The sequence below is a fragment of the Haemaphysalis longicornis genome, unplaced genomic scaffold, assembly GCF_048455015.1.
Source record: "Haemaphysalis longicornis isolate Haplotype H1 unplaced genomic scaffold, Haemaphysalis longicornis Haplotype H1 scaffold_7, whole genome shotgun sequence".
In the NCBI taxonomy this organism is placed as follows: Eukaryota; Metazoa; Arthropoda; class Arachnida; order Ixodida; family Ixodidae; genus Haemaphysalis; species Haemaphysalis longicornis.
Genome location: NW_027526422.1, coordinates 119,794,993 through 119,809,218, shown reverse-complemented (window position 1 = coordinate 119,809,218; position 14,226 = coordinate 119,794,993). Strand labels below are relative to the sequence as shown.

At 47.4% G+C, this 14,226-nt stretch overlaps 1 non-coding gene across 1 annotated transcript; it reads right to left on the bottom strand.

Moving 5' to 3' along the window:
- Positions 1-5,684: 5,684 nt before the first annotated feature.
- Trnak-cuu (transfer RNA lysine (anticodon CUU)) lies at positions 5,685-5,757 on the bottom strand. The gene has a single exon. It is a non-coding gene; the product is annotated as a tRNA-Lys (tRNA).
- Positions 5,758-14,226: the final 8,469 nt, after the last annotated feature.

The window sequence follows — 14,226 nt, the reverse complement described above, 5'->3', positions numbered from 1 at the left end:
GAAAGCTGTTTCGCTTCTCTGAACTTTTTTTTTTTTATGGAGGATTCGTAATTTTTTGTTCAAAATAACTTTAACCAATCTACACTACGCAAGCGCGGAATACTGCGACAATCCTCTAGCGGGTGAGGGGCGCGGCAACAGCGCTTCGCTAATCTGCGGTATGTTGACGGTGGATGGCACCATATATAGCAGGAACGATGCCAGGCAAGAATGTGTTGCAACGCGCACTCATGTTACTCGTACTAAGCCTTTCGCGGGTGCCGCCGACATAGCATGCGCTAATCCAGTCGCACGTGCTCACCCTTGACGGCCAGACTTCGCGGTAGCAAAACAGCTAAGCGCGGTAAAAAATTTGAATGCCGAAAATATACTCAATAAAACTGCAGAGTTAGAATGCTTTCTTTAGTCACATGGACCTAATGTAAGAAGAGCCATGAGTTAAACGTCTTTGTATAATGGTATGATCGACGACGGTATGGTATACCTGAAGCGCACTGAATATTCTGTAGCGATCGTTTCTTTGGAAAGCCGGTAAGGAGGGAGCTCGCTGTCATGTTAACAAAAACTCATTTCAGCCACTGGGATTCATCGGACTGCTGCTCACGAAAGCCTCTTTTTGAAAGTTACTTACTTGCTGGGGCCGTGTGTTTACAGTTTGAGCACCACACAGGCCACCATCTTCCCAACCCTATATATAGTTCTTGACATTACTTTCGTATTGTACGCTAGCAACAATCCTCGGCGAGATTAGTGTAGCGGGAGATTTTAACCTGTCATCAGTAAATTGGACAGACGACCACACGTCCCAAGCACTCGATGACCCGCTTCTTGACACGATGGCGTGCGACTTGGAGCAAGTAGTACAGAAGGTAACAGTAGACGGCGATGGTGGCGTGATGGTGGAACCCGTTTTTATGAGCAAAGCTGCATTCCGGTATGGTGTACTTATGATGATGATGATGGTTGGGTTTTTTATGGCGCAAGATGGTGTACTTATAGATGAGCGCGTATCAGATCACAAGCTTGTTTTTATTATTGTTCGGTTAATAACTGTGATAAAAGTGCGAAGCCTAATGCAAAAATAGCGAATGATTTTACCCACTCTGACGACCAGGCAATCCTAGATGAACTGTTGGCATTTGCCAACAGTATGTGAGAGGATGATCATGCTTCATTGTGGCTTGACATTTAAAAGGGTTGTCGTGAGATGTATTCGTTTTTATGTTCTTATATCTTTCTTAAATGTAACGTTTTCTAAAAATGTAATATTACATTAAAATATTTTCTTAAATCTTGCGGAAGAAAATCTCTCTTCCACAGATTACATTACAGTGATTCCTTGTTCCACCATAGGTTCATTCACCAAGCTTTGTACATTTCCACACGCGTCGACCATAATCAGAAGATACATCCTATATTTTCTCGCACAAAGAAACGCCAACACTCACCCCTTGTTTTGTCAATAAACGAGTGGAATGACCTGCCTAGCTGCTAGCATTGTAACACATACACAGCAATCAACTTTCCAGACTGCATTATTTACGTTCCTTGAATGTGATAGACAATCTTAGCCATTACCATTTATTTGTTGCTGCTGTATAACGTGATGTGCAACTTTTAGATGTGACGATGAGAGCATCTCTTGTCGGCGGCCCTGTCCTTCCTGCGTGCGTCCGTTGTTGTTGTCCGCAGCCACCCTCCCCCTCTCCTCTCCGATAGCGAACACTCTCTCGCGAGGGGCATTGGATTGGATTCAATTGGATTGGCTTGGCTTGGTTTGGCTTGACTTGGATTGGATTGGATTTGGATTGGATTAAAGTGGATTGTGTTGGATTGTGTTGCGTCATAGCCGCGGCACTCTCTCTCTCCGCGGTCTCCTGTCCTTCGGGCGCGCTGCGCATATAACCGGTGTGCCGCTCTCCGGCTGCCTTTCGGTCGACGGTTGCTCTCCGCTTGCGCTTGAACCCCCCTCAGCGTCGCATTACACCGGGGTTCCCGCGAGGGGAGGTGGGCGTAATTTTTTCAGTGTGCTCACTCGTCAGAACCTCGCTGTGTTCTTTCTTGCTCATTTTGGTTGATGGACTGTATATACTGCGCATGTTTTTTTGTCTTCTTGTTTTCTTGTTAAAAAAATAATTGATGTTGTCATTGGTTGCTGTATGAAACCCTCTTATGCAATGCCCTCGGGGCCCTTAAGGTATTTAAATAAAAAAATATGTTTAACGCAAAAATCAAAGACGGTACACACAAAAAGAGACGGAACAGGCGCTATTTTTTATTTTAGTTTTTATTTCCGTTGTAGCAAAATGAAAACAAGTTCTGTCAATCCCCGGGTTGATAGGAATGTCATTTATTTAAAGCGTTCACTGATACGGGGCAACTTTTCTGGTTTCTTCGGGAGGGACAGAGAGAGAGAATAGACGTTTATTTCAATCAACAGAGGGAATTGTGCTGAAGCTTGAAGCAGGCGTCCCCAGTCCAAGATGCCTTGAGCGTGGGCAGCATCGACATCCCTTTGAGCCAGCCGAAGCTGGTCGTCCAGGCAGGTGCTCCCGAAGGCGCTCTCGCAAAGCTCGGTAGTAGAAAGTCGCAGGTTGGAGGGAATGAGTAGGGATTGGTCACACCCTCCGACGATATGGCGTAGCGTTCCGGGTTCAAGAGAGAGAAATGCTGGGCTTGTTGGTTCATACTGTTGCAAAAAAGAAACCAGCGGCAAGCACACGCAGGACAAGAGAAGGAGGGACACAAACACAGCGCTGGACTACCAACTGATTTAATCGGGAAACTTCGATACACTTATATCGAAGTGTATCGAACTTCGATACGTTCCGGGTTCTCCACAAAATCGGAAAGCGGGAGTTCTGGCGGTTGAAAAGGTGAAAACCGGATAGGATGGGGGAATGTATTCATCTGGAGAGCACGTAAATGACGTTCGTGCTCTCGGGGTAGAGATTTGGGGGGGGGGGGGGCGAGTCTCTGACGCGACAGCCTGTAGTGCTGCGTGAACTCTGTGTAAGAGGTCAAGGGCTGCATGCGCTCGGGTTCGGCAACGCTGCTCTCGGCGCCCGCTCGGTGGGTCAATTCTCGAGCGATGGCGCCAGCCACCTCGTTTGCAGGGATACCGTGACGTGCCGGAGCCCGGACAATCCTGATTATGCTCTTCGGGGGCTGCTGCTGGATGATGCGTAGCGTTGTTGTGTGCAGGCGTCCCCTAGCGAAATTCTGAGAAAGCCTGCGGCGAGTCAGTGACATTGACCGCTGCATTAGTTTGTACAACGGCGAGGACGATGGCCACTTCCTATATAGTTTTTGTTAGGCTTATTATCAAGTTTCTGTAATAAAAAAGAAAACAACTTCAGGCGGAGGTGATCTCTTTAAGAGCTTAAAAGACGCAGCTTTCCGCTAGTTTATCTCCTGCCCGAAAGAAACACAACAACACAAGCTGAATAATTTTGGCGCTTTCTGGGCAGCACTAAGAAATGTTTGGAGCAAATACAACGAAACAATCAAATCAAATCAAATCGAATCGTTTATTTTCCTTTCACTTAAAAGGAGGGCGCAATGTTTCTATAACACAACCAAAAGCCATTTCTAATGCAACTAACGAGTTGTTTTATTTGTTATTCTCTCCCCATACTCAAAATAACCTGCCATGCTGGTCATACGGATATTGCACTTTATTTTTTATTTTGCTAAAGCGTCCTTGCACTTGTGTTAAACGCAAAAGAATAGTCATCAGAGGGACCAGACCAGTAGAGAGAGATTTTATTACTTGTATTAGTTAGCTCTAAACAAAAGAGGAGCGGGCTACTCCAAACGTTGGAATGAGAGAAAGCCGAATAAACGAGTTGATAAAACCCATTAGAAATCATAACTACTGAAACATGTCGTGTACCCTTACTGAGCAATAGGCTACGAGCAGTATATACGGTAATATACAATGATACGCCATTAGAATGGATGCACCTATGAACATTACGTATACGCACTTTTTCTTAGAACGACAGAATGTGATGTAGTATTATTATTATGTGTGTACACAAAATATACAAAATGACCCTAATGCGGTACACAAACGTTCACCCATATGCAATTCGACACATAACCCTAATGGGCGTTACCCCACTTGTCCAGGTTCGTGCTTTTTATAGTGTTCGCATATCTTTGTCGCTATGCATAACTCCCGAGGGGGGGGGGGAATTCTTTTCTGTGCCGTTATGTGGAGCCGATATATCACATTGTGACAGCTGTTTTTTGTTTAGATTGCGTCGGGAAGTCACACCGCACGAATGGAGCCTAGCTCGTATTCTGGCAATTTAAAAAAAAAACGAGACATCTCGCTTACATAAACCTGTTGCAAAATACTACGACCCATCATAACTCTTTTGAGTGACAAATGGCTAGAAACTAACAGCACAACTTCAGTCGAGTTCCAGCATAGGTTTCGCAGACGCCTTTTTAACGCTCCCCAGCTTGGTGCAGGCACTCATAAAATCGCACAAGGTCCATGTTCATCTATTCATCATTACTGATGTCAGAAAACATACGATACAGCGGGAGAACTGAAATCTTGGCATGAATTCTTCAATTTCTCGGGGAATAAATCATCGTGCGCTGTTTGACAAATACAGAGGGGGCTATAAAACACGATATCCATAGAATAAGACAAAGATAAATGTTGTCTTTATGGGCCACGCAGAAAGAGTGCCGCACAGAGGCGAAATAAAATAAAAAAACACTACAACAGAATACCTGTTGGATTTGTCACAGGCACGAAAGGAACAAACGGTCCCAACAGGTGCCACGCGAGCTATGCGAACGCGGGAAAATTGAATTAAGCAAACCACAATTGCTTCCATCGAAGGAGGGGCGACAGAAGACGAGGAAAGCGTGAGGGGAGGAAGATGAAGATACGGTGTTTAAAGGTCCAGGAAGACAAAATACAAGTTCGAATTATTAAAAAGGCTGTTTTGTTCCGATAACAACAATACCAAGTTTGCCTCGAACTTCGAAGAAGTAATCGAGATATATATTAAAGAAAACATTTTCTACAGTGGCGACCCCCTCGCCCCTTCCCGGCAATTTTTCCATGACGTCACAGAACCTTGTTTGCACGACTGGAGGCCGCCGATCCAAGCCACCACCAAAAATAATGACTGAGAGATTGTACCTTAGCCCTTAGTTTCGTTTGATCCTATCGCTTATACGCTAATGCCCAGTTATTACACTAATAAAAATGGTTTTAGTTCCCGTAGATAACACGTCACTGCTCCTCATACCACGCAACTATGGCGGATAATTTTGAATTTGTTGAATATTTATAGCTTTTTTTGCTAAAATGGCGTCTTTTGTGGCTGGAACGGAGCTCTGCGAGCTACCAAAGTATAGTTCATTCAAACAGAGCAAACAGAGCAAGGCGTGATTTCGTCTTCAGAGTCTCTCTAAGAGGCAGGGGTGCAGAAGACTATCGTCTACAGGCGGTAATTTAATCGAAGCGAGTAGATACGCGGCCAAGTTTTTACATATGCTTGCCCACGGAAAGAAATCGGCTGTTGATGGAATGTAAAAACCGATTTGGTTAGCCGTGTATTCCCTACGTACAAACCTATTCGGCGACGGAAGTGTGGTCTGCCAGAGATGGTGCCGAACTGGTTACAAAAAGCCGGCAAAAAAAAAAAAAAATTCGCCCAACGTGGGGCTCGAACCCACGACCCTGAGATTAAGAGTCTCATGCTCTACCGACTGAGCTAGCCGGGCGACGAGAGGAAGTGCCGCACTGGCCGACCTACAATTAACAGTAATAAAACCCAACAGACATTGGCGGTAGAAAAAATTCTCGCAGGAGAATCTTCAAGTGACTCCTCCACTGGTTGACAGTCCTGCTCCCCCACTCTCCCTCAGGCAACAGCTGGATCACGCTCGTCAGACTAGGCACAACCACCTTGCTTCTCCCACTGCTGTAGGTTTCCTGTATAACGCCCCATTACTAACTCGTCCTGTCGGAGTTTTTATTAACAAAATTCGCGCGAACGCTGCATTGACTCCCCACATCACACGCAAATGGCATCACCCGACCGGCGATCCTCCGTCCGTGCCTCGAGAGGACGCGCTGCCCCGGCTGGTCTACAGCTAGCAATCATAAAAAAACTCCCACCTCCCCTCGCGGGAACCCCTGTGTAGATGCGACGCATAGGCGGAGCGGCGAAGGGAACGCGTTTTATAGCGCGCATAACGTTGAGGGGACTGCGTAAGCTGGTCCCAGTCGATGACGACGTTGGCGTACTTGTAAAGCGGCGTGGACTCTAGGTGTTTGAGCAAAGCGTGGATGTTGCTTCGCCGGAGAACGGCACACCGGTTATATGCGCAGCGCGCCCGAAGGAGAGGAAACCGCGGAAGAGAGAGTACTGCACATGCGCCGGCCCCAGCGCGTCTGCCGCGGCTATGACGCAACGTGCCGCGGCTATGACACAACACAATCCAACACAATCCACTTTAATCCAATCCAATCCAAATCCAATCCAACCGAATCCAAGCCAAGCCAAGCCAAGCCAAGCCAATCCAATCCAATCCAATCCAATCCAATCAAATCAAATCAAATCAAATCAAATCAAATCCAATCCAATGCCCCTCGCGAGAGAGTGTTCGTTATCGGAGAGGAGAGGGGGTGAGCGGCGGAGAGCGCAGCTCGCTCGGCGAGGAGAATGGCAGAGGGGTGGACAACGCCGACAACAACGACGACGACGCCGGAGGGACAAGGCGAGTGAATCAGATGCTCTGCATCTAAAAACCAACGGACATTAGCGGTGGCAAGAAGTCTCCTCCCATTTCCCAACGTGGGGCTCGATGCCCACAACCCTGAGCTTAAAAGTGTCATACGACCTACTAAACTTCATTTCTAAAGCTTGTCCACGGCACACATTTGACAATACCTACTTTCGTCTTGCATGCGTTCGAGCCTAATGTCATTCTATTGAAATGCCAATCTTATGCTTCTCCACTATGTTTGTCAACGGCATTCGGTTCAAACGCGCTTGACGCCTATTCGAGGCGAACGACATTCGTCATTGGCCAATGGCATTCGAGTTCCTAAAACACCTTTCAGAGACAAATGCTTTACTTTCCTCCGAGTGCCTGCACGCAACTTCCGGGAAATTAATATTGAAAACAGCATGTTGAGTTAAACAAAACAATTTTTACCGAGGGCAACGCGCTATTGATTTTGTATAACTGAGAAAACTGTTGCAACTTTTATACTAACATTATATATACTCTCCATACCAACAAGCAAAAGGCTAACTAACGCATTGGAAGTGATTGTAAATGTATACAAGAAAAACTGCCAAAGTGCATTTATAGCTACTCTATATACCAGTAGCAATGTTTTCATTGCGAAAGATCACCTAAGATTCCGAATCTGGCCCAAGTGCAAGAAAACGAAATTCTGTGGGCAGTAGCGCCACTGTATACCATGGCGCGTATTTGTTGAAGCTTTGAAGAGACAACAAAATTTTAGTCGATCATTTGAGCCACATGACGTTCGGTTCGAACGCGTTTTAAGGCCTGTCGTGCACAAGTATAAGTGGAACGGATTGCGTACAATTAAGGAATACTTAATTTCGTCCATTTTGTTTTGTTTTCCTTTTCTTTTCAAGATACAAGTTGTATTTAATCTTGCCGTAACGCTGTCCAGTGCTTGGGGGCTTGCAGCTCTGTCAAGCTGTCGATTTTGACAGCTTTTACTGCTCGCTCCCAGTGTCATGTACGTTGTACAAGATGCGAATAATGAGAAAGACAAACAAACAAACAAACAAACAAACTTTTTTATTGCGGCTTTTTGCCAAGAATACTTTAGCCACGCAAACATAGCTGCAAAATGAAAGCATAAAGATGGCCATTTTTGATCGTACCTTTCCTTCCAATGCGGTTCGAATGTGACAAAGCAAGAGTTGAAAAGTCCTCACATTGCACCGTAGTTTCTCTTGTGTGGCAAAAGTACAGCCTATCCAACTCACAATTGTTCCGTTTGTACCGAACTCAAGCTATTACAAAACGGGCCTAAAATGATCACCATGGTGTTTTCTACGGCGGTATTACAACCTCCTTTTTCTGTATTACAAACTCCTTTTTGAACTATAAACACTACGTACCACTAGGCTTTTCATGAGTAAGCTCGACGGTAAAGTTCGCCGTCAGCAGGAATTTGGGCAATTTACAATAATAAAGTTATTTCTGTTTGGGTATACGTCGGACGCACCAGCTGTAATGTAAGGTTTTTAAAGTCTTCGTAGTGGTCCCTAAATCCTACAAAACATGAAAGGGCAAGTGTGGGAGCTTACCGGTTTCATCGAGTTAGCTTCCGAGATGTACAGACGCTGTTCTTTCCTTTCTCAGTGCGCGCGTACAGTTAAGACTGACGTAAAGTCAGACAAACCCCTTACCGGCAGGGAGAACGACCCAGAGCAGGAACCTCCCAATGTGGATACAATTACCAATACAAGAGCGTTTCTAGGCCATGAGCGAGTTCTCTCTACTCCATCTACCCATATTTAGTTTCTGCAGAACTCGCGCTTTGGTCGAATTAAACTTACAAAAGAAGAATGGGCTCCTGCTCCTTCCTAAAGCCTTTATAGTGGGCTGGGAATGCCCCCTATACAAACCCTGTTCCACACCAGGTAGAAATAAACATGACAAAAAAGAACCAAGCAACCATTCTAACGCACGCAGAACTCAACGAAGTTGTTGAGTGCAGGAAAGTATTTTCCATCGTACCCAACCACCCAGTCAAACAAAAAACATGTGCCGTGACCAGGATTCGAACTTGGGTTATTGCGGCCACAACAAAAGGTACTAACCACTATACGATCACGGCTGCCACAAGGGACGGCGAAGCTAGTGCAAGAGAATCGGGCGCTCCGAAGTAGCGAGGACTGGTTTTTTCGCAACACTGGATCAAGGTAAAAATTTACATCACAGAACGGACATACGGAGCAGCGCTCGCTGGAACGGCCTACTTGCGCAATTCTTACTCTATTTTACGAGACAAGGCCAAAATATTCAGTTCGAGTGATCTTTTTTTAAAACAATAGCCTTGCTGGGGCTACCCAAGCCCGACAATTTTCTATCGCACTTAGGTCGCCCAATAACATAGTCTGTCTGTCTGTCTGTCTGTCTGTCTGTCTGTCTGTCTGTCTGTCTGTCTGTCTGTCTGTCTGTCTGTCTGTCTGTCTGTCTGTCGGTCTGTCGGTTGGTCGGTCTGTCTGTCTGTCTGTCTGTCCCCTACATTGAACCCCCCCCCCCTTAAAAAAAGCAAGATAAATGGTGCTTGAACACGAAGTGTATGTAAGCATGACGTTTTCCAACGTAGTAGGGCTTGCGGCGTCCCTCTTTTATGTCAAAGTTGTTAGCACAACCCATGCATTAAGCATACCTGAGGCAAACCTTAAGCAGGTTGCTGAGAGTAGTGGCGTTCTTTTAATTAGGCATACACGTAACGTTGCCTTGCTAAGTAACTCGGGGGACGAATTGCAAAGCATGCTTTCCGCACTGGACGAACAGAGTAGAACCGTGGGCCTGAAAATCAATATGCAGAAATTTAAAGTAAGGCTCAATAACCTGGGGACAGCACAGCGGTTTGAGACAGGTGGCGAGGCAGTGGAAGTGGTAAAAGAATATATCTACTTTCCAACCATGAGGCAGAGATAATTAGAAGGATAAGAATGGGGTGGATTGCAAACGGCAGACATTCTCAGATAATGAATGGCAGCCTACCATTGTCCCTGTAGAAGAAAGTGTATGACAGCTGCATCTTACCGGTACTCATCTACGATTCAGAAACTTGGAGGCTCACTAAGAGGGTTCAACTTAAATTGAGAACCACTCAGCGGGCAATGGAGCGGAAAATGATAGGTGTAACATTAACGGACAAGAAGAGAGCGGAATGGGTCAGAGAACAAGCACATGTTAAGGACATATTAGTAGAGATTAAGATGAAGAAATGTACGTGGGCAGGGCGTGCAATGCGAAGGCAAGATAACCGTTGGTCATTAAGGGTACCAGAGTGGATACGTAGAGAAGGCAAGCGTTGCAGGGGGCGGCAGAAAGTTAGATGGGCAGATGAGATCAAGAAGTTTGCGGGGATAAATTGGTCGCAGTTAGCACATGCAGGACCGGGGTAGTCGGTGACTAATAGGAGAGGCCTTTGCCCTGCAGTGGGCGTAGATAGGCTGGTGATGATGACACGTAAGATTTGTTTCGCCGCAAACAAAAAAGGAGAGTGCAAAAACGGGGTCACAAAGAGGCGATGGTAGGCCAATACTAAAACAAACAAAGTCTGTTCGAGCTTTTACAAGCACACAAAAAAGGTGCCAATTGAGTTTAACAAATATCCATTTCATTCATCTTAGGAGGAGCGAAAGTGGAGTGGTAGAGCATGCCGGGTGTTTCACCACCCGACATTCGCAGCTTCACGACATTTGCAGTTAAGCAAGCAGATACGCGGCCAATTTCTACTGAGTTTTGTCATCGGAACGAATTTGGTCGTTCACGGAGCGAAAGCAAATTTTTTCAACCCTGTATTCGCTAACAGAGGAGATAGCCAGTGACGGAAGCGTGGTCTGTTTTGTCTGATCTCGAGCTGACTACGATAAAAATATCCGGTGAAAAAAAAAAAAAGCGCCCAACGTGGGGCTCGAACCCACGACCCTGAGATTAAAGGGACACTGAAGTGAATTTGTCAAGCTCCCGTTTTTGCTTGCACTGCGTAGACTGGCTCAAATTAGCACACTTTTCATCGTTTATCCGGTTGACAAATCGGTAATTATTTTACAAAGCACGAAAGAAGAAAAACTACTATGCGCGGTTTGCGGCGGCCGCACCAACTAAGGCTGTGACGTTGGGAGGAGGGGCGCCGTAATTGGACGATGCCCAACGTTAGCAATCAAACAAGTTTTGGTTTCGGTTTCGGTTTTGTAAAACACAACCGATGGCGTTGTTGGATGGTCATTCTCAATATCTCAGTAATCATCGTACCGCGCTTCTGCCATGTTGTCGGCTGTAAAATGCACAAGATAAGCCTCCCAGGACGGCTTGTAGTCGTAGCATTCACTAGCCGAGACCTACGCAGTGCATGAACGCCCTCCGCGTACCCGCAGACGCCCAAATGTCGTGCGCTTTTCCCCCATATTTGGAGCTTGCCTCCCTCATGCCTGTATCGTAAAAAGCGTGTTCGCACCAGGCCAAGGGTCTGTTCATTCTAGCATGTGCCCACTGCCTGCAAGCAGTCGGTGCTTATGGCAACAGCACGCCAACGAGAACTCGCTAGCGCGCCAGTGCCAGCCTGCGCGCGTTTTGTGAACTAGTTCGTGTAGCCATGAACGTTGTGGCCCAAAAAAAGGTGAACTCAATATAGAAAACATCGGCGGAAAACAAAAAAGTTTACTTACAAAAAAAAAAAAAAGCACGTACCCGGGGGGATTTGAACTCGTGACTTGCAAAACACTTGCGGTGACATACCTAGCGCCTCAGACAACTGAACCACGGAGCGGGATACGAAGGCATGGCTAGTATAGGGTATATATTCTACAACCGGTTTACACTTTTATTTAGTTTTGGCATTTCAAGCAGCTTAGGTGACTATTTGTTGTACTGCGCTCGTGCAGTAAGCGTCGCCCGAGTTTCCACAGTAGCTCACGTCTAGCAATTGCATTTCGTAGACGGAAAAGCGTTCGCAGATGCGTAGTCGTGCTGCTGACCGCTGTGCTTGTTCGCCCAGCGCAAAAAAGTGCTTCCCGCGCCCTAGTTTTACGCTGTACGGTAAAAATATCAGTTGATTTTATTTCCATAGTACCTATATTGACTTCACTGACCCTTCTCCCGCCTTCAAGAGGCCTTATATTTTCCTACTGGCGTACCAGTCAGCGAAGCGTCGCATGTGCGCTTGTGCAGCGCTTCTGTGAAGCGACCTTGACTTGGAGCTAGATACAGTGTACAAACAAACCAAGTAAAGAAAGGCACATTCTTCCATTCACAAACGTGTCCTGGCTTCGTTTCAACTAAGCGAACGAATTGCGACAAAGCAATTTTTTTTAACCCCCTGGACTGCGACGACCCGCCGGCGGCCGGCGGACGAAACGCTGGGCCGACTGACTCTGTTGGCCGGGGAGCCGTGCAGTAGCGCCGCAGCCAATTGCCAGCTCATCCCCTCCTGACGTCACACGAAAACGCCACAGAAAATGGGCGAGCGTAAAGAGAGGAGGACAGCGTTTTCGAATTAGTTTTTCTACTAAATAAAATCGCGTAAACGCGCCTAGAGTGGTCGAAACATGGCCTGGGGACTCCGGACTACAATTTGCGCTAGTAATCCCGCAATGTTTACATATCACTTCAGTGTCCCTTTAAGAGTCTCATGCTCTACCGACTGAGCTAGCCGGGCGACGGAAACAGACCCTGCACCGGATCGCCTGAAAGTAACATCAGTAAAAAAAAATAATTGATCCTTTGGAGGATCTTTATTAATGAGTGAACATTGAGGCTCGGCCTGATGAGCCCGCCTTCCTCCAGCTACCTAAGTCCGCAACGCACCGTTTCTCGCTAGGTCCTTTGTACACCGCGCAAGCCGTGCTTAGCGCTCGAACTGCCTCAGTGGCCACGTTTGCTAGTTTTGTAGCGTAAGCTGCACTGGCCGAGGCTGAGCAGTTTCGCGTGGACCTTGAAGGGCCGTGCTGCGCAAACGCGAGGAGCATTGGATTGGATTGGAAATCCAGTCCAATTGGACTACGGGTGTGTAGAGAATTGGGTCTGCACTTTCGCCAGTCTGCGCATTCCAGAGGAGTGACGTCATAGCCGTGGCAGACGCACTGGCGCCGGCGCGTGGCCAGCTGTGCGCCTCCGTTGCGTAGTAGCCGAGTCTGACGGTGCATGAGCCCGTGCTGCGCAAACGCGAGGAGCATTGGATTGGATTGGAAATCCAGTCCAATTGGACTACGGGTGTGTAGAGAATTGGGTCTGCACTTTCGCCAGTCTGCGCATTCCAGAGGAGTGACGTCATAGCCGTGGCAGACGCACTGGCGCCGGCGCGTGGCCAGCTGTGCGCCTCCGTTGCGTTGTAGCCGAGTCTGACGGTGCCTGAGCCCGTGCTGCGCATGCGCGAGGAGCAGCGACTGGACTTGACTGGACCGGGCTGGACCGGACTGGACTGGACTGGACTGGACTGGACTGGACTGGATTGGATTGGAAATCGTTTTAGCAGCAGTAAGCATGATAATCAGCTAATCCTAGACAACCAGGAAACCTAAAAATAGCCAGCTGAACCTTTGCTCACGCTACGTATATCCTGGCATAGCCGAGCTAAGCCACTGCTAATTTTTTTAGTTGGGGCATCGGCTCTGTCACTCCTTCTGTTGCCGACCAGTAAGGCATTCCATCGCCGCAATTCCCCCTCGTTCGTCTTTTGCCACCCCGAGTGGCCGAAGACTCGGTTCTACAATGTGTACATGCGGTGGTGCACGAGTCAGAAGCTTAGTCGATGGCACAAGCAGCTGGCGCACCCCGCTTCGACATGTCGTCTCCGTGACGACGTCTTCAGTGTAGTGAAGGCAGTTGTCCTCTCTACACGCGCTTTCTCCCCTATTTCTTTTTGTGCTCTTCTATCGCTGCTTTATGGAAGTGGCGATGCGAATACGAAGAAAGCGCCGCGAAAACTTATGCAAGATGACCGATTAGGCGAAATTTGTGCAACCCACCATTCAAAATAAATGGACATTGGTGGTGGCTAACAAAATTGGCTGGCGATTATAATATTCCCTAATGCGATATTTGGCCGCAGCAGCAGCGCGCTGAGGCACCACTCACTCGTGGGTTCTCTCGGCGGCAGCGATGATGAGCCTCTGCGTCGGCGGTGTGAAGTGAGTCACAGGAAGGGACCGCGAACTGCGTCTTAAGCGAACAGACATTATAGTCACGCGCACGCCTCCTTCACTTTTTCGCCAAGGGTCGCGCCGTCGAGCGCCTCGTGCCGGCACAACATACTGCCCCATCCCCTCCAACACCGCACACTTTCGGAGAGCGCTGACTCGCGCCGCCACGGCGAACTGCCCCAGTGGTGGTGATTTATTAAGAAAGCATGGTAGAGAAAAGAACTGGGATATTGTTGAACTCGACGGGGAGTTCACCCTCATACAGCCCAGTCCAGGGAAGGGAAGAGGGGTTTCAGGACAGGAAGAGAGAAAG